The sequence below is a fragment of the Loxodonta africana genome, chromosome 11 (assembly GCF_030014295.1).
Source record: "Loxodonta africana isolate mLoxAfr1 chromosome 11, mLoxAfr1.hap2, whole genome shotgun sequence".
In the NCBI taxonomy this organism is placed as follows: Eukaryota; Metazoa; Chordata; class Mammalia; order Proboscidea; family Elephantidae; genus Loxodonta; species Loxodonta africana.
In genome coordinates, this window is record NC_087352.1 from 101,066,679 (window position 1) to 101,090,659 (window position 23,981).

General features: G+C 41.7%; 1 long non-coding RNA gene across 1 annotated transcript; it reads right to left on the bottom strand.

Annotated features, from left to right (window-relative positions):
* Positions 1-1,167: 1,167 nt before the first annotated feature.
* On the bottom strand, positions 1,168-23,825 carry LOC135232874 (uncharacterized). The gene is made up of 3 exons (XR_010323493.1): positions 22,336-23,825; positions 5,495-5,821; positions 1,168-2,251 (listed from the first exon to the last, which is right to left on the bottom strand). It is a non-coding gene; the product is annotated as an uncharacterized LOC135232874 (long non-coding RNA).
* Positions 23,826-23,981: the final 156 nt, after the last annotated feature.

The window sequence follows — 23,981 nt, forward strand, 5'->3', positions numbered from 1 at the left end:
CACATGGACATGCAACCAGGCTTCACGGGTATACAACCTAAGCAAATGCACAGTCTCATGCTTAGAAGGGACCCACACATGGTTTAATGCTCTGTTGTTGCTGTCTTGAAATCTTTAATAAATTTATTAAGAATGATAATAAATTTGAGTCTGTGTCTTCTAATGTGATTTTGGTGACTCTTCATATGAGTTAAATGCTCTTATATTTGCATTTCAACTGGCATTGTACAATATAAAGATTTATAGTAAAAATCATGCTAATAATTTAAGTTTTCCTTTACTTAGAACAACATTAAATAGGAAATAGAAAACGCCATGACAAGTCAAGAGAGGGATCACAGAAGAAAGGAAAAGCTTTATATTTTAGAACTTTTAATGGTAACTTTTTCTGCTTTTTGAACAGGGGATCCATCCATATTTTAATTTTGCACTGGGCCCTGAAAATTATGTAGCTGGCCCTGGGTACTGCTATTATAGCAACTGTCAATATTTTACTTTTTTAAACGTCTGTCTCCTCTTAAACATCTTCATGGAAGGGTCCAAGGCTTTCCATCTTTTATACTCAGTACTGTCACAACAAATGCCTTTTGAAAGAATAAATGAAAAGTGGGTATGGATTAGTGAAAGGTAGCACATATCTTAAAAAGCCAGTCACAGAGCGCCTCTGAGTTGTCTTCCCCATCAGCAGCCCTTGGAGCCAGTTCACAAAGCCAAAAATCAATTGTGAGTCTCAATACTAGTAATCACATTCATAAGCCAGAGTGGTTTATTTAGTATTTGCATTTTCCACTTCGGTATGCTCTTGTTTTTAAATGATTTGGTTGTCTTACCTTGGCTGACATTTTTTCTTTTGTTTGTTGTTTTTTCCCCAAGAGAAAAACTGGCAGTGGTAGATTCCCAGTTGAAATGTATCTTGAGGTTTCCCAGAAAGGCTCAAGTGGCAGCAAAACTACCAGCAAAACTACCGACTGTGGTTTAGTTAAGAAAGTTAGCTCTCAGTTGCGCCTTTCAATCCACCTTAAGTGTATTTCAGCAGGCAAGGACAACCAATTCACACAAAAATTACACATTGTGTTTCTTTGTGGTTTTCACATCTCTCTTAAATTCTCAGAGTACTAGCCTGATTCTTCAAAAAAAAAAAAAAAATTTTTTTTAGAAGCTCCTAAATGTACAAACTCTTTAAAGTGTATGAATCTGGCTTAATTCACTTTGAAAAGTTGCAAGCATTTGTGTAGTATTAACTGTGGAAGCTTTTGACTTCTCTACACTTTGTTGGTTGAGATTAAAATGAGTTTCTATTTGAGAAGATAGATGTACTTCTGATCCATCTTCTCCCCACTGGAAGTATATGTAGAAGTAGTATAAAGGAAAGCTTTTGGTCTCTATAATTTTCAGTGAATAAAGCAAAAACAAAATCCAGAATGATCTACTTGATAGAATGTTGGGTCAGACTCCAGAATCTTGCATAGTGAAAAGATGGAAGGGCATCATCTCTGAGAGAAGGGCCTAAGCAAACTCCCTTGGACTTGGCACATTTATAGAAACTTCTAAGAGTAGGAACAAGGAAAGAAAGAGAAAGGAGACTTTTTAATGATTGCTAAGCTTCTTCTAGGTGTATTGAATGCTCAAAATGCCAGAGAATGACAAAGATATTACACTTTGAAGAATAAAGACCAGAGGATAACTTTAGGAACAATGGAAGCTTCTTGCAGCTCTCCATTCTGCACGTTCCTAGCTGTCTTCTTTCTTGATGCAGACTTGTTCTGCTGCTGAGTTACAGTAGTTATCCAACAGGAAAAGACACATTAACAACCCACTGTGTGCGGGTTTGTGTGTGTGAGGTTTCTGTACTGCCTTGTGGGTCTGTACCGCCTTGTGGGTCTGCACTTGCTCTAAGGAAGACAGCAAGAACAGTGCTGTACAGATGAAAGAGAACCCCTTGTCCAGATAAGAATCTTCTCGATAGCACCCTTGAAAGACGGCCACCCACCCTTGGCAATATGCTTCCAAAGACAGAGAACTTGCAATTGCACTGTTGCAGGCAGCCCATTCCATTCTATTTCATTTACCTTTTTAGGGATAAAAACAATCATATCTTTCAAATGCTGTGTTTCATTCCTTTGCAATGTTAAGAACCAGTGGATTTTTATTTTCTTAATCTCTTTCCATGCTTTGATGATTATTTTATTTTTCATTACTTGATAAATTTCCAACTTACATTAGTAGTTCCTTGATTATATTTGAAAGCATTCTACAGAGAAAATAGAAATAAATAAACACAAATTCAGCTGCATAGGTTGAGGGGAATTGGGAGTTCATGAAATCACCTAATGCTGTATTCTAAATTATAAAATGGCATTGTGTTGGTGCAAAAGGTAGGATCCTTGCTTCATTGGAAAACAAAAGTAATTCGTGGAGCTAAAAGGCTTTCTATTCAGCACCATCCCAAAAGTAAGCTCTGACCTGGGGGCAGCTATTAAGCAGTTTAACTGCTCAGAGACTGATGGCGCTTACACATACCAATAACTTTTTCTAATACTTATGCAGTCTTTCTTAAAGAGACATGAGATCCATTAAAGCACAACAGTTTTCACATATTCAGATTTTGTAAAAGAGGGAATGAATGCTATTTTCAATTTTATCTTGATTTTTTTCTTATGCTGGTAGTCATAATTGTCAGCTGGGAACACACCTGTGGCTGGACAAGTTGGTTTTGCTCCTTGCAGTGAGGTAGAACACACACCATGGAGAACTATGAAACATCTCAGTAAGACAGTGTTAGAAAGGACATAAATTTGGGCTTGTGTTAGTTGATTTGGGGGAGGGTTCAAGGAAGTGGGGCTTTGCTGCAGGTTGGAGCTGTCAGGAAGTGTGTGTCATTCTATGGGTATCTTCATAAATCTTATCTAGAAGGAGAGGGGATTAGAGTGAGGTTCATATTAGTTGGGAGAGGATGTTTGCTCATTTTTGTGGTTTAGAAAATGTTTGTGTTTTGTCTCTGCTCAGACATGATTACAGAGTGGATTTTTTCTTGATCTGTCCTTGTCCCGAGTGGCCAGTCTGCTGTAAGATTCTGTGGGATAGCTCATGTCTAACAGAACACCATGGCCCTGCTTTGAGAGCCAGGCTGGTGCCCCAGCGCACCGAAGTCCAGATGACAGCAGGGCCAGCTCTAAATGCTAGGGGCAGCATTCCTTTTTCATAATTTTTAAAAAAAAATTTATTGTACTTTAGATGAAAGCTTACAGAACAAACTAGTTTCTCATCAAACAGTTAGTACACACATTGCTCTATGACACTGGTTAACAACACCATGACATGTTGACACTCTCCCTTCTCAACCCTGGGTTCCCTATTACCAGCTTTCCTGTTCCCTCCTGCCTTCCAGTCCCTGCCCCAGGGCTGATGTGCCCCTTTAGTCTTGTTTTGTTCCATGGGCCTGTTCAATCTTTGGCTGAGGGGTGAACCTCAGGAGTGACCTCGTTACTGAGCTGAAAGGATATCTGGGGGCCATACTCTCAGGATTTCTCTAGTCTCTGTCAGGTCAGCAAGCCTGGTCTTCCTTTTCGAGTTAGAATTTTGTTCTACATTTTTCTCCAGCTCTGTCTGGGATCATCTATTGTGATCCCTGTCAGAACAGTCAGTAGTGATAGCCGGGCACCATCTAGTTGTACTGGACTCAGTCTGGTAGAGGCCGTAGTAGATGTGGTCCATTAGTCCTTTGGACTAATCTTTCCCTTCTATCTTTAGTTTTCTCCATTCTTTCTTGCTCCTGAAGGGGTAAGACCAGTGGAGTATCCTAGATGGCTGCTCACTGGATTTTAAGACCCCAGACACTACTCACCAAAGTACAATGTAGAACATATTCTTTATAAACTATCTCGTGGTATTTTCTGTACAAGATTATGAGCCCCATAAAGGCAGGTACCATGTTTTTTTCATCCGTGCTGTTTCTAACATCTATACATAGACTAGCATTTTAGAAGGTGCTCAATAAACCATCTTCAAATGAATGAGTGTATAAGTGAGTGAAAGTACGAACAGGCTATGTGGATTAGTTAACTGTCTTCTATCCCATTATATACGAAAGGGTTAAACAAGATTATAAATGCTTATGTCTTCTTAGTGTAGGTGGATATAATGATGAGTCAGTTTGATTCAATCTGATGTTTTTACCTTGAGGAACATTACATGAGTCACAGGAGACCATACAGCTGAGCTGCCAGGTCTGGGCTGGTCTGTGTCTGTTGTTCTGTGTAATTACAAACAGTGCCCCTTTCATTTGCAAATGTGTTTCTGGTCTAGATGATAAATTGTATGATCACCGTAATTACAGAAGGAGGGAGGACTGCTTCAGGACAATAACCAGCAGATAGCAGTCACAGAATTTCCAAAACATGCAGGTTGACAAACAAGAGGACGTACAGGTGCTTTCTAAGGCCTCTTCCTGCTCCCAAATTCTTAGCAGCTGTGAGAAATATTTAAAGAGCCAAATATGAATTTTACTTACTCTATGTCCATAATATTATAAACCACTTAAAAACATGGTTAGCTCTCAATATTCTGCCCCAATAGGATAATCAAGAACATGTATAGCTAACATTTGCCATATTTATTTCATCATATTAACTTTATTAATTATGCTAGTCTTCTATTAAAAGTAGTTTACAGTCTTTGAGCATATATTGTCCGAGAATGAACAGAGGTGACATACAATTTACAATAGATAATCCCACGATGATAATTAAAATAGCACACATAAGTTCACTTCAACCCTCAGATTCATAAAGCTGGAAAGTACATTAAGGAAGTTGAACTTAAATAAACTTAATGTACTTTCCAGCTTTATGAATCTAAGTTCAACTTCCTGATTGTATAGATGAGGCCTCAAAGTCCTAGGAAGGCTGAGCAAAATAAAAAAAAAAAAATCAGGTAAATAGTTCAAGGTAACAGGACAAATGATTGTGTCCAGACACAGAGCCTGCTTTGTTCTATCTTTTCATGGGTAACATTTGACAGTAATTATCACAGAAAAAAAACCAAACCTATCGCTGTCGAGTCAATTCCAACTCATAGCGACCCTAGAGGACAGAGTAGAACTGCCCCATAGTGTTCCCAATGAGTGGCTGGATTCAAACTGCAAACCTTTTGGTTAGCAGCCAAACAATTACTACACCAGCCGGGTTTCCAATTATTACATAGTCATAATTAAAATGCATTTTTTTCATGTGACCTTATGGAGTGTCCTATCTCTGGAATTGGTGCAAATGATTTGTGTGTGACTACTAACCTAAAGGTTGTTGTTCAAACCCACCCAGCAGTGCCATGGAAGAAAGGCCTGGTGATCTGCTTCTCTAGAGATTACAATCAAGAAAACCCAATGAAGCAGTTCTATTCTATAACATACAGAGTTTCTTAAGTTGGAATTGACTTGACAGCAGTGGGTTCAGTTTTTGGATCCATCGTTATATTTTTGTCTTCCATGTAAACGCACCCTTGTTTTGTATGTAAAGATGAGCATTAAAGTTGGCAGGAAAGCCAGAGTCAGCAAAAAGAAGTGGTCATTGGCATCTTCTATTTCAAATCTTCATTTCTGCTTTGAAGGGTATTAACTCCGTAGGTAGAGAAATAAGCCATGGAGAATTACAATACAAGCAAACTCAAGACATGATGTACATTTCAGAATCTACGTCTCGAAAACATGGGATTTTCTAAATTATAGGATGAGAACATACCCGTTATGTAATTTCCCTTCCTTTCTCGGGGTGCACATGCTGCTGACCAGGCAGGGCAGAGAACTTGGAAAAGTGAAAAAGAGAGACTAGACAAAAAAAAAAATAAAGGCAAAATATGTCAACAGTGTAGGGGTTGGGTCTAAAAAAAGACAGACATAAACCAACTTTGATTAGTTTTACTTTTATTTAACAACTTAACTTACCCTGTAAATCAAGTTAGAATCACAGAATAGTTTTTAAAATACTTTAAGACTCGACGGCACTGGGTTTTTAAGAATCTTTAGCAGTTACGTTGTGAGTAGAAAGGAGTCCAAATTTTTAATTTCAAGTTTAGCAAGCACGCAAAACACTTCTATAGAGGACTACCGTCTCCTTTAATGAAATGAAAACTCTTAGGTAAATCACCTGGAGGCTATTTTATTTTTTAATAATTTTTATTGTGCTTTAAGTGAAAGTTTACAAATCAAGTCAGTCTCTCACACAAAAACTTATATACACCTTGCTACATACTCCCAGTTGCTCTCCCCCTAATGAGACAGCCCTCTCCCTCCCTCCACTCTCTTTTTTCGTGTCCATTTCACAGGCTTCTAACCCGTCTACCCTCTCATCACCCCACCTGGAGGCTATTTTAAATTACACTCCCGCCCCCACCGTCATCCCCTTTGAGTTTTGTGTGTGTGTGTGTGCGTGTGTGGGGGCGCGCGCGTGTGCATTACATGAAAGTTTACAGAGCAAATTAGTTTCCCATTCGATAGTTTGTACCTAAAGTATTCCATGACATTGGTTTCATTCCCCACAATGTGTCAGCACTCTCCCATTTCTGCCCTGGGTTCCCCGTTTCCTTTAGCCCTGATTTTCTACCCCTACTTGCCTTCTAATCTGTGCTTTTGGGTAAATATTGCCCTTTTGATATGTTATAACTGATTGCTCTAAGAAGCACATTCCTCCCCGGTGTTATTGTTTACTTTATGGGTTTGTCTATTCTTTGGCTGGAAAGTGGTCTCCAGGAATGGTTTTGGTTCCAGCTCAGAAGGGTGTCTTAGGGCCATAGTCTCTGGGTTCCTCCAGTCTCTGTCAGAACAGTAAGTCTGTTTGTGTGTGTGTGTGTGTGTGTGTGTGTGTGTGAATTTGATTTTTTGTTCTACAAATTTTCTACAACTCTGTCCGAGACCCTCTGTTGTAATCCCAGTCACAGCGGGAGGTAGTGGTAGCTGGTAGTTCTTCTGTTCTCGGGATGGTGTAGGCTCTGGTTCATGTAGTCCTTTGGACTGATTGCTCCCCTGAGTCTTTGGTTTTTCTTCACTCTCCTTTGCTCCGGAATGGAAGACATTAATAGTTGTATCTTGGACGGCTGCTCACAAGCTTTTAAGACCCCAGATGCTACTCAGCAAAGTAGGATGTAGAACATTGTCTTTAAGAACTATGTTGTGCCAATTGGCATAGATGTCCCCTGAGTCTTTGGTCCTTTGCCTTTGAACCTGGGAACTTCATCTCGTGAGGTATTTAGTTATGTCTAAGAGGTTTCCCTGACTGTGCCAATTGTGTGCTCTATTGTCTATATTAATATATGAGGAGCACCTACAGTCATGTATGTAGAAATACCACCAAACCTGTATCTGCTGGTAGGTGTGCTCCCTTATACCCTCCCATACCTCTTGGCATATCTATCTATGTATTCATTAGTAAATTATTGTTTGTTAATACTATTGTTGCAGGATTGTCTATACTACAGTAGATACCGTACCAAAAAAGCCAAACTTGATGCTGCCAAGTTGATTCCGACTCATGGTGGCCATATAGGGCAGAGTAGAACTGCCCCACAGGGTTTCCAAGGAGCAGCTGGTGGATTCGAACTGCTGACCTTTTCATTAGCAGCCGAGCTCTTAACATTGTGCCACCAGTACATACTGTAGTTGTCCTTTATTCTTGCATTACTCTCAGTGTCCTCTCTTGCCTTGGTCCTGTAGTGCTGACTTCTTCCATATTGTGTCTTGCCTTTCCCTTCACTGATAATAACACATGTTTACTCTCTATTTTCTCCTATTTCAAAGGCGGCTCGAGAAGACAAAGTATTATGATGACATATGCAAAGACCTGGAGATAGAAAAACAAAAGGGAAGAAGACGCTCAGCATTTCTCAAGCTGAAAGAACTGGAAAAAAAAATTCAAGCCTTAATTTGCAATAGTGAAGGATTCCAGGGGGAAAATATTAAATGATGCAAGAAGCATCAAAAGAAGATGGAAAGAATACATACTCATTATATCAAAAAGAATTAGTCAAAGTTCAAACATTTCAAGAGGTAGCATATGATCAGGAATTGATGGTACTGAAGGAAGGAGTCCAAGATGCACTGAAAGCATTGAGGAAAAAGAAGGTTCCAGAAATTGATGGAATTTCATTTGAGACCTTTCAACAAATGGACGCAGCGCTGGAAGTGCTCACTTGTCTATGCCAGGAGATTTGGAAGACAGCTACCTGGCCAATTGACTGGAAAAGATCCTTATTTATGCCTATTCCCCAAAAAGGTGGTCCAACCAAATGTGGAAATTATTGAACAATATCATTAATATCACATGCAAGTAAAATTTTGCTGAAGATTATTCAAAAGTGGCTGCAGCAGTATATCTACATGGAACTGCCAGAAATTCAGGTCAGATTCAGAAGAGGACATGGAACCAGGGATATCGTTGCTGATGTCAGATAGATTCTGGCTTAAAGCAGAAAATACCAGAAAGATGTTTACCTGTGTTTTATTGACTATGCAAAGCATTTGACTGTGTGGATCATAACAAATTATGGATAACATTGCAAAGAATAGGAATTTCAGAACACTTAATTGTGCTTATGAGGAACCTGTATATAGATCAAGAGGCAGTTGTTCGAACAAAACAAAGCAATGCTGAGTGGTTTAAAGTCAGGAAAGGTGTGGGTCAGGGTTGTATCTTTTCACCATACCTATTCAATCTGTATGCTGAGCAAATAATCCGAGAAAGTGGACTGTATGAAGAAGAAAGGGGCATCAGGATTGGAGGAAAACTCATTAATAACCTGAGTTATGCAGATAACACAGCCTACTTACTGAAAGTGAAGAGGACTTGAAGCACTTAGTAAAGAAGATCAAAGACCACAGCCTTCAGTATGGATTGCACCTCAACATAAAGAAAACCAAAATCCTCACGACTGGACCAATAAGCAACATTATAATAAACGGAGAAAAGATTGAAGTTGTCAGGGATATCATTGTACTTGGATCCACAATGAACACCTACGGAAACAGCACTCAAGAAATGAAGAGACGCATTGCACTGGGCAAATCTAAGACCTCTTTAAAAGTGTTGAAAAGTGAAGATGTTACCTTGACGACTAAGGTGTGCCTGACCCAAGCCATGGTGTTTTCAATCACATCATATACAAGCAAAAGCTGGACAATGAATAAGAAGACTGAAGAAGAACTGATGGCTTTGAATTGTGATGTTGGAGAAGAATGTTGAATATACCATGGACTGCGAAAAGAACAAACAAACCTATCTTGGAGGAAGTACAACCAGAATGCTCCTTAGAAGCAAGGATGGTGTTACTACGTCTTACATACTTGGGACATGTTATCAGGAGGGATCAGTCCCTGCAGAAGGACATCATGCTTGGTAAAGTACCCACTAAAAACAGGGTCAGTGAAAAAGGGGAAGACCCTCAGTGAGATGGGCTGACACAGTGGCTTCAACAATAGGCTCAAGCATAACAATGATTGCTAGCATGGTGCAGAACTGGGCAGTGTTTCGTTCTGTAGCACACAGGGTCACTACGAGTCAGAACACTCTCTATTTGGTAATTTTCCCTCCCTCCCCCCTCACCCCTAGTAAACATCAAAAAAATTTTTTCCTGTGTATAAACCTTTTGTTATTACTTTACAATAGCAATCTCATACAATATTTGTCCGTTTGTAGTTGACTTATTTCACTCAGCATAATACACTCCAAATTCATCCATGTTGTGAGATGTTTCACAGATTTGTCATATTCTTTATGGTTGCATGGTATTCCATTGTGTGCCTGTACCACAGTTTGCTTATCGATTCTTCTGTTGATGGGCACTTAGGTTGTTTCCACATTTTTGCTATTGTGAATAATGCTGCACATGGATGTGCATATGTCTCTTCATGTCATGGCTCTTATTTGCTTAAAGTATACACCTAGAAATGGGATTGTGGGATCCTATGGTATTTCTATTTCTAGCTTTTTGAGGAAGCACCATACCTTTTTTCATACTGGTACCTTTTTACATTTCCACCAACAGTGTTTAAGAGTTCCAATCTCCCCACAACCTCGCCAACATTGTTATTTTCTGTTTTTTGATTAGTGCCAGTAATGCCAGAGTGAGATGGCATCTCTTTGTAGTTTTGATTTGCATCTCTTTAATTGCTAGTGATAAAAAAAAAAAATAGTGAGCATTTTTTCATGTCTGTTAGCAGCCTGAGTGTCTTCTTTGGTGCAGTGTCTGTTCATATCTTCTGCCCATTTTCAATTGGGTTATTTGTCTTGTTGTTGTTGAGGTGTTGAAGTTTTCTACAAAATTTTAGAGATTAGACCCTTGTTGGATATGTTGTAACCAAAATTTTTTTTTCCCAGTCTGTAGGTTCTCTTTTCAGTCCTTTGGAGAAGTCTTTTGTTGAGCGTAAGTGTCTAGTCTATAGGACGTTCCATGTATCTAGTTTATAGGATGTTCCATTTATCTAGTTTACCTTCTTTTGTTTTTAGTTTTATTTGGAATTGCATTTATGCCATATATTAGGTCCCCTAGGATTGTCCTATTATTTCCTCCATGATCTTTATAGTTTTAGGTTTTCTATTTAGGCCTTTGATCCATTTTGAGTTAGTTTGTATCTACAGTGTGAAGTATGGGTCCTGTTTCATTTTTCTATAGATAGATGCCCAGTTTTGCCTGCACCAATTGCTGAAGAAGCTGTCTCTTCCTCATTCAACAGCTGTCAAGGATCAGCTGTCCACAGGTGAATGGATTTATGTCTGGGTTCTCAATTCTGTTCCATTGGTCTATGTGTCTGTTGTTGTAGCAGTAACAGGCTGTTTTGACTACCACTGCTGTATAGGAGGTTCTGAGATCAGGTAGTGTGAGTCCTACTTTGTTCTTCTTTAGTAAAGCTTTATTTATTTGGGGTCTCTTTCCCTTCCATACAAAGTTAGCGATTAATTTTTCCATCTTGTTGAAGAATGCTGTTGGGATTTGGATGGAGATTGCATTAATTTAATTTATATGTTGCTTTGGGTGCTATCGACATTTCATAATGTTAAGTCTTTGTATCCAAGAGCATGGTATGTTTTTCCATTTATTCTCTTTTGGTTTCTTGTGGTAGTTTTTGCAATTTCTTTGCATAAGTCTTTTATGTTCTTGGTTAGAATTATTCCTAAGTATTTTATCTTTTGGGGGGCTATTGTAAATGGTATTTTTTCCTCATTTCCTTTTCAAAGTTCTCTTGCTGGTGTAGAGGAATCCAACTAATTTTTGTAGGTTGATCTTGTATCCTGCCACTTTGCTGAATCCTTCTACTAGCTCCAGTAGCTTTCTTGTGGAATCTTGAGGATTTTCTATGTATAGGATCGTATCTTCTGTGAATAGGGATAGTTTTACTTCTTCCTTAACAGTGTGGATGCCTTTTATTTCCTTTCCTTACCTTATTGGTCTTGCTAGGATTTCCAGTACAACGCTGAATAAGAGCAGTGATAAAGGGCATCTTTGCCTGGTTCCCGTTCTCAAGGAGAATGCTTTCAGATTCATTCAGTTGAGGATAATGTTGGCTGTTGGTTTTGTATAAATTCCCTTTATTATGTTGAGGAATTTCCCTTCTACTCGTATTTTGCTGAGGATTTTTTTATTAGGAATGGGTGTTGGACTTTATCAAATGCCTTTTCTGCATTGATTGATACAATCATGTGATTCTTTTCCTTTGTTTTATTTATGTGGTGAATTACGTTTATTGATTTTCTAATGTTGACCCTTCCTTGCATGCCTGGTATGAATCCCACTTGGTAGTCATGTTTAATTTTTTTGATATGCTGTTAAATTCTATTGGCTAGGATTTTGTTGAGAATTTTTGTGTCTATATCCATGAGGGATATTGGTCTGTAGTTTTTCTTTTTAGTGATGTCTTTGCCTGGCTTTGGTATTAGGGTTATGCTGGCTTCATAGAATGAATTTGGGAGTATTCCTTCCTTTCCTATGTACTGGAATAGTTTGAGTAGAATTGCTGTCAATTCTTCTCTGAATGGTAGAATTCTCCAGTGAAGCCACCTGGGCTGGTTTTGGTTGGTTGGTTGGTTGTTTTTTTTTTTTTTTTATGACCCCTTCCATTTCTTTTTTTGTTATGGGTCTATTTAGATTTTCTACCTCTATTTGTGTTAGTTTAGGTAGTGTGTTTCCAGAAATTTGCCCGTTTCCTCTAGGTTTTCAGATTTGTTTGGAGTACAGTTTTTCATCGTGTTCTGTTATGATTATTTTATCTCATTTGGTTCTGTTGTAATGTCCCCCATCTCATTTCTTATTCGGGTTATTTGTATCTTCTTTTTTTCTTTCGTCAGTTTGGCCAGCGGTTTGCCAATTTTATTTATCCTTTCAAAGAACCAGCATTAACCTTTTTGATTCTTTCTATTGTTTTTCTGTTCTCTGTTTCATTTATTTCTTATCTAATTTTTATTATTTCGTTTCTTCTGGTGACTGTGGGCTTCTTTTACACTCCCTCTCTAATTGTTCAAGCTGTAGGGTTAATGTTTTGATTTTTGCCCTTCTTTTTTCGATGTGTTCGTTTATTGCTATAAATTGATCTCTGAGCACCGCTTTGCTGTGTCCCAAACGTTTTGGTATGTTGTGTTTTTGTTCTTCATTGAGAATAAGATTTTTTTAGTTCCATCTTTGATTTCTTGTATTACCGAGTAGTTTTTAAGCAGGGTGTTATTTAGTTCCCATATATTAGATTTTTTTTCACTTGATCTTCCTGGTTTGATTTCTACTTTTATAGTTTTGTTATCAGAGAAGATGCTTTGTAGTAGTTCAGTGTTTTTTAATTTTTTGAGGCTTGCTTTGTGGCCTGAAGTGTGGTCTATTCTGGAGAATGATTCATGAGCATTGGAGAATAATGTGTGCTTTGTCACTGTTTGTCATGTTCTCTGTATGTCTATGAGGTCAAATTGGTTGATTGTGGTATTTAGATCTTCTGTGTCTTTGTTGAGTTTCTTTCTAGTTTTTCTGTCCTTCACCAAAAGTTGTGTGTTAAAGTCTCCTAGTATTATTGTGGAAGTGCCTATTTTTCTTTTCAGTGCTGCTAAAGTTTGTCTTATATATTTTTGACCTCTGTCATTGGGTGCGTATATATTTATTATGGTTATGTCCTCTTGGTGGATTGACCCTTTAATCATTATATAATGTCCTTCCTTGTTTTTTATAGTGGACTTTGCCTTAAAATCTATTTTATCAGAGATTAATATTACCAGTCCTGCTCTTTTTTGGTTATTATTTGCTTAATATATCTTTTTCCATCCTTTAAGTTTTAGATTATTTATATCTTTGTGTCTAAGGTGTGTCTCTTGCAGACAGCATATCGATGGGTCATGTTTTTTTTAATCCATTTTACAACTATCTTTCTCTTTACTGGTGCACTTAGGCCATTTACATTCAGTGTGATTATCAATAGGTATGAGTTTATTGCTGTCATTTTGTTATGCTTTTTTTTGTGTGTGTGGCGTCGATGGTTTCTTCATTCTGCTTGATTTTCCATGCTGAGTTTTTTTGTTTTTTTAAATTGTGGCTTATCTTTTCATTTCCTTCTTTGTTTTTGGCTTTGTGTGCACTGAGTCTTTACGATTTTCTTCTCTTGTATTTTGATGAGTAAATTTGTTAACTTTCTTTGTGGTTTACTCTGAAATTTACCTTTACCTTCCAAAGTTTAAAGCAAAAATTTTTTTCCTTGATATCGGCTTGATTCCTCTCCATATAGAGGTTCTAAACCTATATGCTTTATTCCCCCTTTATGTTTTGAAGTGGTTGTCAGTTATAGATTGTCATCTCTGGTTCCCTATTTTCCATTTTGTAGCTTTATTTTATTTTTGATACTTCTTCATCTGAGTTGATAATCTGGCTTTTGTTGTCATGTGTTTTAATCTCAGGTTGTTGTCTGGTATTAGTTTTCTGTCCAAAGGACTCCCTGTAACATTTCTTACAAAGTTGGTCTGGTTTTTACAAATTCCCTTAATTTCTGTTTACCTGGAAATGTCCTAACTTCACCATCGTATTTGAGGGATAATTTTGCTGAATATATAATTCCTGGTTGGCAGTTTTTCTTTTAGGGTTTTATGTATGTCATCCCATTACCTTCTTGCCTGCATGGTTTCTGCTGAGTAATTAGAGCTTAGTCTTTGTAGGTGTCCCTTTGTAGGTAATCTTTTGTTTTTCCCTAGCTGCTTTCAGGATTCTTTCTTTGTCTTTGGTTTTGGAAAATTTGATTATGATATGTCTCAGTGTTCTTCTTTTGGGATCTACCCTGTATGGTGTTCATTGTGCTTCTTGTATGGTTATCTTCTTGTCTTTCATGATATTAGGGAAGTTTTCTGTCAGTAAATCAATAATTCTGTCTACGCTTTTTGTTGACTTCTCCTCTTCTGGGATTCCAATCACACACGTATTATTCTTCTTGATGGTGTCCCACATAACTCTTAGGCATTTTTCATTCTTTTTTTGATTGTTCCTTGAATAGATTAGTGTCAGTGGATTTATCTTCTATTCCACTGATCCTATTTTCCATTATTTCAAGCTATAGGGTAGCTATGAGTAGGAATCGACTCAACGGCACTGGGTTTGGTTTGGTTTTTTCCTGACTTTCCACTGAGTTGTCTATTTCTAAAATTTTATTGTTAAGCTTCTGGATTTCAACTTTGCTGTTTTTGTATGGTTTCCAGTTGTCTATTTATTTTGTCATCTATCCTTGTATTGTTTTCCTGAATTCTTCTGGCATTTTTTCTGTGCTTTCCTTGATTTTGTCTGTTTTCCATAGTTTTGTCTGTACTTTCCTTGATATCTTGAGGTTCTTATACATAAGTCTTTTGAATTCCTGATCAGGAAGCTCCATTACCTTTTCTTCCTCAGGGAGGATGTCTGTTTCTTTATTATGGTCACTTGCTGGGACCATCTTGCCCTGCTTCTTTAGGTGATTTGCTATGGTCTGTTGTCTCCAGGACATTAAGGGGTTATTGTATTTATTTTTTAAGTATAATTGTTTGCAGGGTCCTGTTTTTTTGTTTGTTTTGATGATTCCTGGCAGGTGTGGCTGGCATGGTACTCTGGTCACTGGACTGTCCATGCTCCCTGTCTCTGGGTGAGTGGGGCAGTAGGTAGGTGTAGGAGCTTGGGTCTGTTTATTGGTCTTGTTGGGTGGATGGGTGTGGGTTGGTCAGGCTTTCACTTCTGTCTATCTTCCGTTCTGTGGCACCAGAGCGGGGAGTGGTTCTCTCCTTTCAGACAGAGCAGCTGGTGTGGTGGGTGTGGCAGGCAAGTGGGGTTGTAGTTGTCTCCTCTTACCAGTTGGGGAGGGAGATGTGGGTGGTAGAGGAGGGATGGCAGGCAGATGTGCACACAGTCACTTTACCTCCACCTCCTGTTGGGTGGAGGGGAGGTGGAAGGAACACCAGGCAGATGCTCACTCAGTCTCACTGCATCCACCTGTTAGTGGTAGGGAGAGGAAGGAAGGTGCAGTGTGGACGTGTGGCACTCACTCTGCCCCCGCCATGTGCTAGGCAGGCAGAAGGAGGAAAGGGCCTCAGGGGGCATGTGCATGCAGTCGCGGCTCCTCTGCCCCTCACTGGGTGGGTTAAGGGAGGGAGTCACAGGTGGCAGACGCACGCACAGTGGTGCTGCCCTGTGTCAGGTGGGGGGAGGGAGGAAGGGGCTGTGGGGGGATGCACGTGCAGTCACAGCTCCTCTGCCCCTCACTGGGTGGGTTAAGGGAGGGAGTCACAGGTGGCAGACGCACGCACAGTGGTGCTGCCCTGTGTCAGGTGGGGGGAGGGAGGAAGGGGCTGTGGGGGGATGCACGTGCGGTCACAGCTCCTCTGCCCCTCACTGGGTGGGTTAAGGGAGGGAGTCACAGGTGGCAGACGCACGCATAGTGGTGCTGCCCTGTGTCAGGTGGGGGGAGGGAGGAAGGGGCTGTGGGGGGATGCACGTGCGGTCACAGCTCCTCTGCCCCTCACTGGGTGGGTTAAGGGAGGGAGTCACAGGTGGCAGACGCACGCACAGTGGTGCTGCCCTGTGTCAGGTGGGGGGAGGGAGGAAGGGGCTGTGGGGGGATGCACGTGCGGTCACAGCTCCTCTGCCTCTTGCTGGGTGGGTTAAGAGAGAGAGCTGTGCCTGGCGGATGTGTGCACAGCGGCACTGCCACCACCTTTTGCTAGGTAGGGGAAAGGAGAGGGAACAGTGGGCAGGCTCTCTTGCTGTCTTGTCCCTATAGCCCCCCACAGGGCCCTTAGAGGGAGGTGTAGGTGGTGAGCAGGGCATGCATGAGGGCACACCTAGTCTTGCTCATTGGGTGGGTGGTGGGGTAGTGGACAGGGTTGTGTGGAATAGGGGGAGAGAGGATAGGCTCATGTTGTGATCCCTCAGTCAGGCGAGACAGTCAGTGTATAGGACCCTCTGCCACCTCCAATCAGGAGAATGGGGCGAGGGAGAGTGTGTCCCTCTGGCTAGGATACACTGGTGCCAGGACACCTTGGGTCTGCTGCAGCCAGAGACCAGGGCTTGTCCTTTCTTCAGTGTGAGGAGAGGGGACTGCCCAGGGACCAGCTAGGTGGGAGACTTCCTGCCAGCACTCCACAGGTCCAGAGTGCATGCCACTCGCCCTTGAGGTCAGTGGATATTGCTCCTGAGTATCTCAGTTTCTGGATTCTGACTCCCTCTCTCTGCTTCTTTCCGTAGAGTTTCTCTGTCCCTTTTGGGGTAGTTGTGAAGTTGCCTTGCTGTTTCCTTTACCCGGGGTCACTGCTGGCTTTGTCCTCAGATGGTCGCATCGGGCAAGGATGGCTGGCTGAGCTCCTAGTTCCATGCTACTCCTCTTTCACTCACTTTTTCCTTCCAGTTGATGTTCAGTTCAGTTCTTAGACCTTCTTTTTTGATGTTCAGGGTTCCTGGATTATCTGCTTTTGGTTTTTTGGGTCTTTGGTGCAGGAGGACATTATGGTTCATGTGACTAAGCCGCCACCTTGGGTCCACCTTCAAATGTTGCCCTTTTGATCGTGTATAATTGATTGTTCCAAGGAGCACATTCTTCTCCAGTGTTATTGTTTATTTTATGGGTTTGTCTATGGTTTGGCTGAAAGGTGGTCTCTGGGAATGGCTTCAGTTCCAGTTCAGAAGGGTGTCTTAGGGCCACAGTCTCAGGGGTTACTCCATTCTCTCTCATACCACAAGTATGTCTGGTCTTTTTTGTAAATGTGATTTTTTGTTCTACAAATTTTCTCCTGCTCTGTCCAGGACCCTCTGTTGTAATCCCAGTCAGAGCGGTAGGTCCACCATCCCTTTTGGGGCTGATACTTTTAGCTTTTGCTACTTTCTCCCTGTGAAGGGAGAGGGTGCCATTCTAGCACCCACCACTAAATGGCATCCTCCAAGACATCTTAGCTTTTCCCAGCAGGAGCAATGGTTCTTGCCCCTGCCATTCCCCTCTCCCCCGCAAATCTGTTGCCTTCCAGTAGATTCTGACTCATGGCGACCCCATGTGTCATAGAGTAGAACTGCTCCATAAGGTTTTCTTGGCTGTAATCTTTACAGAAGGAATCCTGGCGGTGCAATGGTTAAGTGCTCAGCTGCCAACTGAAAGGCTGGAGGTACAAACCCACCCAGAGGCTCTGTGGGAGAAAAGATCTGGCAATCTGCTCTTGTAAAGATTACAGCCTAGAAAACCCTACTGGGCTGTTCTACTCTGTTGCAAGGGATCACTGTAAGTCTAGGGCACGTAACAACAGCAACAATCTTTATGAAAGCAATTAGCCAGGCTTTTCTCCTGCAAAGTGTCTGGGTGGATTAGAACCACCAACCTTTACGTTAGAGCCCATCGCAAACCACTTGCACTACCTCAGCACCCACTTTGATGAAATAACCTGTGTATGTGTATCACTTCCTTCACATCATTTAAAAAATAAATATAAATACACATAATGCTCTAATACCTAAAAACAAATATAATGCTCTAAATAATAAGAAAATAATTTATAACAACATATAAATGCTTTGCCACAAATACACTAGAAAATATAATGAAGTGGTCAGAGTCTACACATAGAAGCAATTGCTAAAATGCACACCCTGGTGTGTTATATTGATGACTCAAATATCTTGGGTGGCACTGCCATCAATGAGACAATTTTCTGAAAAGATGAAAAGCTCACTGTAAAATTCCAAAAAAAATTATGAAGTACAGTTTTAATTTCTATTGTGGCTGCATTCCTAAAAAAAATTCAATAAATATTAAAATGACCCTAAAAATACTGCTTTATATGGACAAGTGTTGCATTTATGTGTAAAACAGTTACAGTCTAGGCTCAGACAATGATAAACAGATTTTCTTCTTTTCTTTTGCCTGTCTGAATGTTTCAGAAAAACAGATGGAAGTGATGCAGTATGTGGGAAAACTCTTTTGGGAGCACATTGCAAGACATCTAGCATCTCTGACTCCCACCTACTAGGTGCCAATGGTGTCCCCCAGTCATTGTGACAACAAAAAACACCCCCAAAATTTTCAAAATGCCCCCTAGGGGGTGCTCCCATCCTCATTAAGAATTGCTGGTAAAGCACAAAAGAGCCTCCAAGCACAGAGCACAGTTTGTAGCCTTCCCTCTCAGCTCTCGGATCAGCAGGGGACTCATCACTTCCCTCCAAAGGCTGACTCCAGGAGAGGCCTTAAGTGAGACACTGGCTCCACTAATGGAGCAAATCTCCCTCTTTGTCTAAATCGCTGTCATTCAGGATTTCTTACACAAAGAGGTTATTCCTTCACAGCTTTGGGAGGAGATTCAAACAGAGGCCCTGCAAATGACAAGAAAATGACACCTGTAGCTTCACTAGCACAGTGTCTTTCCACCTGTGGTCAGATGACCACCTGCATCAAAGGTATCTGCTAAAAATACAGATTCCAGAGTTCCTTTCCACACCTTTTAAATCAAATCTCCAGGGGATGTGGCCACAAAATCTGCGTTTTTAACAACCTCACCAGGTGATTTCAATGTACTCAAGGTCTGAGAGCCTCTAAAGCCATTATCCTCATTATCAGGATGCAGTATGCCACCTGACTTCCGGTTACCTCTTTAACCATAACATTCCAGAAGTATCAAGAAATTGCCTGCCCTGTTAAAAATCTCTTCTTTTCACTCCTCCCAAGGATGGTGACTTCTCATGACTTAAACCAGGAATATCTTATTCTAAATCTGCCCCTGTGTTAAAATAAGGGAAAGAACTGGAAAACAGGAACGTGCCTAGGTTTGGACAAGGCTTCGAGGGCACAGAACTTCTACATATAATTCTATTTGTGTGTGTACAGCACTAAGTGAAGTGTAAAACACAAAAACAAAAAACTAAACCTGTTGCCTTTGAGTCAATTCCTACTCATAGTGTCACTATAGTGAAGTGTCACTATAGTGAAGTGTAGTCGTGAGTAAATCAATTTTTTTCCCCCCTCTATGAGTCAAAGTATTTAACTGTGTTTTATTGACTATGCAAAGGCATTCAGTTGTGTGGGTCATAACAAATTAACAGATAACATTGCGAAGAAGGGGAATTGCAGAACACTTACTTGTGCTCGTGAAGGACCTAAACATAGACCAAGAGACAGTCATTCGAACGGAACAAGGGGATACTGTGTGTTTTAAAGTCAAGAAAGTTGTGGGTCGGGGTTGTATCCTTTTACCATACTTATTCAATCTGTATGCTGAGCAAACAATCTGAGAAACTGAACTATATGAAGAAGAATGAGGCATCAGGATTGGAGGAAGACTCATTTAACAACCTGCGACATGCAGATGACACAACCTTGTTTGCTGAAAGAGGACCTGAAGCACTTACTGATGAAGATCAAAGACTATAGCCTTCAGTATGGATTACACCTCAACATAAAGAAAACAAAAATCCTCACAACTGGACCAATAAGCAACATCATGATAAATGGAGAAAATATTGAAGCTGTCAAGGATTTCATTTTACATGGATTCATACTCAATACCAATGGAGGCAGCAATCAAGAAGTCAAAGTATTACATTGGGCAAATCTGCTGCAAAACACCTTTTTCAAGTGTTGAAAAGCAAAGATGTCACTTTGAGGATGAAAGTGCACCTGACCAAGCCATGGTATTTTCAGTTGCCTCATATGCATGCAAAAGCTGGGCAATAAATAAGGAAGACTGAAGAAGAATTGATGCATTTGAATTATGGTGTTGGTGAAGAATACTGAATACACCATGGACTGCCATAAGAGTGAACAAATCTGTCTTGGAAGAACTACAGCCAGAATGCTCCTTAGAAGCAAGGATGGCAAGACTGCGTCTTACTTACTTTGGACATGTTGTCAGGAGGGATTGATCCCTAGAGAAGGTCATTATGCTTGGTAAAGTACAGGGTCAGCAAAAAAGAGGAAGACCCTCAATGAGATGGACTGGCACAGTGGCTGCAACAATGGGCCAAGCATAACAAGGATTGTGAGGATGGCGCAGGACTGGGCAGTGTTTCGTTCTGTTGCTATCTATGAGTTGGAATCAACTTGACAGTATGTAACGACAACATGAGTCAAAGCAAAAAAATAATTTCATCTCTTTTTATATCTGCGTCATATACAGTCTAGATTTCTAACTCACTCAGAGCTTGGTTTGCCCATATCTGAGAGTATTGAAGATTATTCCATTGGTACTAAATAATAAAGATGGTGATAATGATGATATTGATAAGAACACCTTACCCAAGGCCACATAGACACCAAGTGAGTTTGGCAGGATTTGAACACAGATTTACCTGTAGTGCCAAAGCCTCTGCTATCGTCACACTGTCACATGGCTCTTTGACCAAGAAATAATGAGGAGAACATGACCTATCACACCAACACTGGCTGTGGTTCGTAGGCCTAGACTTAAAAAAAAAAGCATCTGCAAAAGCATGGGTAAATCACGGCCCTGGAGGGATTTACAATACGGGCTTTAATGCACGGAATCTGTGACAGAGGAATCAAGAGCCAAATGGGACAGTGAGAGAACCAGAGATCTGCAACTCCATGAAGCCACTACACAGTGAAGTCATCAGAGAGACCAGGTCACCCAGTGAAAACTGGAGCCACAGGGGAAACCTAGTTCTGGCTGGGGAAGTGCCCCTGCGGCAGAGAGAGGCCAGAAATGCCTTGGTTCTCCCTTCCTGTCTCCCCCAATCTCCTGCCAGTACTTCCCATTGGCCATACCTAATCCACACATCCAGGAGCCTGGAAAACCTTTATGGGTTCTACGCCTCCTAATACAGAGCGGGGTCAAGTGGGGCAAGGACTGGGTCTGAGGACATAGACCAAAACTGGCACAGCCTGGATTTTGTTGTTGGCTCCTTTAAATAGTAAGCTCCCCTTCCCAACCCCTGCCAAGTATTTTTAAAGGAATTTGTATCAAACCCTTCTTTTTTTTTTTTTTTTTAAATCACATAGGACTTTTTTAAAAAAGACCTACTATGAAAACAAGTCCCTGGGTGGTGCAAACGGTTAAATGCTCAACTACTAGCCAAAAGGCTGGCAGTTTGAACACACCCAGAGGTGCCTCGGAAGACAGACCTGGCGATCTGCTTCTGAAAGGTCAGACTTGAAAACCTTATGGAGCAGTTCTACTCTGCACGCATGGTGTGGCCTTGAGTTGGAACTGACTCGTGGCAAACAACAACTATATAAACAGATATCTGTTCATACCTGTAAGTCACTGAATACCGGAAAACAAAGAAACCCTTATTGAACGTCTCCTTGCTAACAGCTAGTAGAAACATTTGCCAGGCTAACAATAAGGAATATGAATTTTGCTTGACTTTTATTATGTGGGAGCTACAATTGGTGTATGGTCATTTGGCTAATGGTTTTCAATTTCTTTGGAAGACTAAATTACTGAAATTTTTTGGGTCTTCTGCATGTTTCTGCATGGTCTGAGCAGCCGGCAAGCTTGTAGTAAGAGTCCTGGACATAATTCTTCAGAAATGTGAAGGTGTTGCAAACTTCTGGATCTCTGAAGGAAGTTCTTGGATAAAGTCCAGTTAGCTAACTCTGGAGACTCACAGCTGCTACTCGTGAACTGATGGACAGTCATACCAAAGGGGGCATTAACGTGCTCTCCAGAGAGAGATGACCAGGCAAGGCATGGGTGGGGTACCTTTCAAACAAATCTGCTCTGTTGCTGACAAGACAGTCAACTGGTTTTTCCTTTCCTCCAAATAGTTTGTGAGCTATAGCTGAGGTCTTATTAGATATTGCATTAAAAGAGATTCTGGGCAGATTATATTTGTGTGCTGCCTCACTGTCAGAGGAATTCCAGAAAAACAACTTACAAATGGTGAAGCGGGAGAGCTGTGAGGTTCCAGCTCCAGTAGCACTGAGCAGCAGGACAGCACCAGGGCCTCCTCAGGTAGCCAAGAGGAGCAGGCAGGATGTCTTCTGAGAGCACATCTCCCCCCACTGACAGGATTAAAAAAAAAAAAAAAAAGTTTCAGATCACCTGCATCTTTTGAAGGAGGTGGGTTGGTAGGCTAATTATGTGGTTAAGATCACAGACTTTGGAATATATTTTTCCTTTTAATTTCACAGAACTGTTCCCTCTCTTCTTTCCTTATCCTGTTACCTGAATAAGCCGGTTATCACCCTTCACCTGTCCCACTGTCACAGCCACCGAGGGCTCCCCCAGCCTCTAGGACAGTGTCCACATTCCCGGGCGGGACATTTCACTTGCCTACCTTCCAGCCTCTGTCTAAAGCCTACCTGCCTGCCGGCCACCAGCTCTCCCCATGCTTTTGTTCTGTCCTGGGGCTCACCCACAAGACCAACTTCAAGGCATAATCCAAACACCATGCCCGGGTGAGGTCTTTGTCCGCGGTGTGTCCTGGCTGGGTTCATTGCCCATCCTGGACTTTTGTACCTATTGTCTGCTCTCTGTCTCCCCCAAAGCCGACTCACGAGGACAGGCTGTGTCTTATGCCTTTTGTTATTGCCCAACGTCCATCGCCTAGGTCAGAATATCTGGAAAGTATTTTACAGTTTGAAAAGTGTTTTTGCATATTTGCTCAATGAACCGTCACAATGCTTAGGCGGCAATATTTTCTCATTATACAAGCGAGGGAACCGAGGCTCAGAAAGATCAGGTGACTCGAGCATGTTAAACTGTCATGTTCTGCTTTCCTGGGTCCCCGAGGGGCCAGAGAGAAAGCATGGGATTGAGAACTGTACAGGGCTGGGTTTGAACCCGACTCAGCCACTACCTGGCTAAGGAGCCTCAGGGAAGCACTTCACTCCCCTGCGCTCACGTCCGAGGATAATAATTCCAACTCGGGATTGTTCTGCGGATTAAATAAAACTATGCCTATGAAATGTCTAACAGCGCTTGGCGAGTAGCGGGAACTGTAAATGTGAGTTCCCTTTCTGACCCCAAGCTTGGCGAGCTACTTCTCCTATTTCTACAACAGCTCCTCCTTCTCTGAGCTTCCGAGGCCACTGGCGGGTGCCAACTGGGGAGCGCCGTGTCGGTGTGACGCGATAGCTGCATCGCGTACCCGGCATCCTTAAAGGAACTTGGAGATAACACAGGCATAGCTTGGAAAGGGCAGTGGGCAGAGCGCCGAGGGACCCTGGAAGGCAGGGGTGGAATGGAGGGGCCTGTGGGGGTGTCGGTCCACAAAGGGAAAGCGGGTGTACCGCCCTCGCCCCACCGAGAGGACAACGTTGCTCTCCCACCTCAGTCTCCCCCGCGTGCCCAGTGCTCGCTCTTCACCTCCCGCTCCCTTCCCAGCTCCGACACGGTCTCTAGGGCCTGGAGAAGCCGGGCGAATCGCAGCTCGGGGAGGGGAGGGACAGACCCCGCCCCGCCCCTCTGCCTGCCCCCCGCCAGGGACGGACCCCGCCCCTCTGTCTGCCCCTCCTCCCCCGCCCCGTGCGGAGCCGGCCGGCGCTGGTGGCGGCGGGACATGCGCAGAGCGCCGGGCGC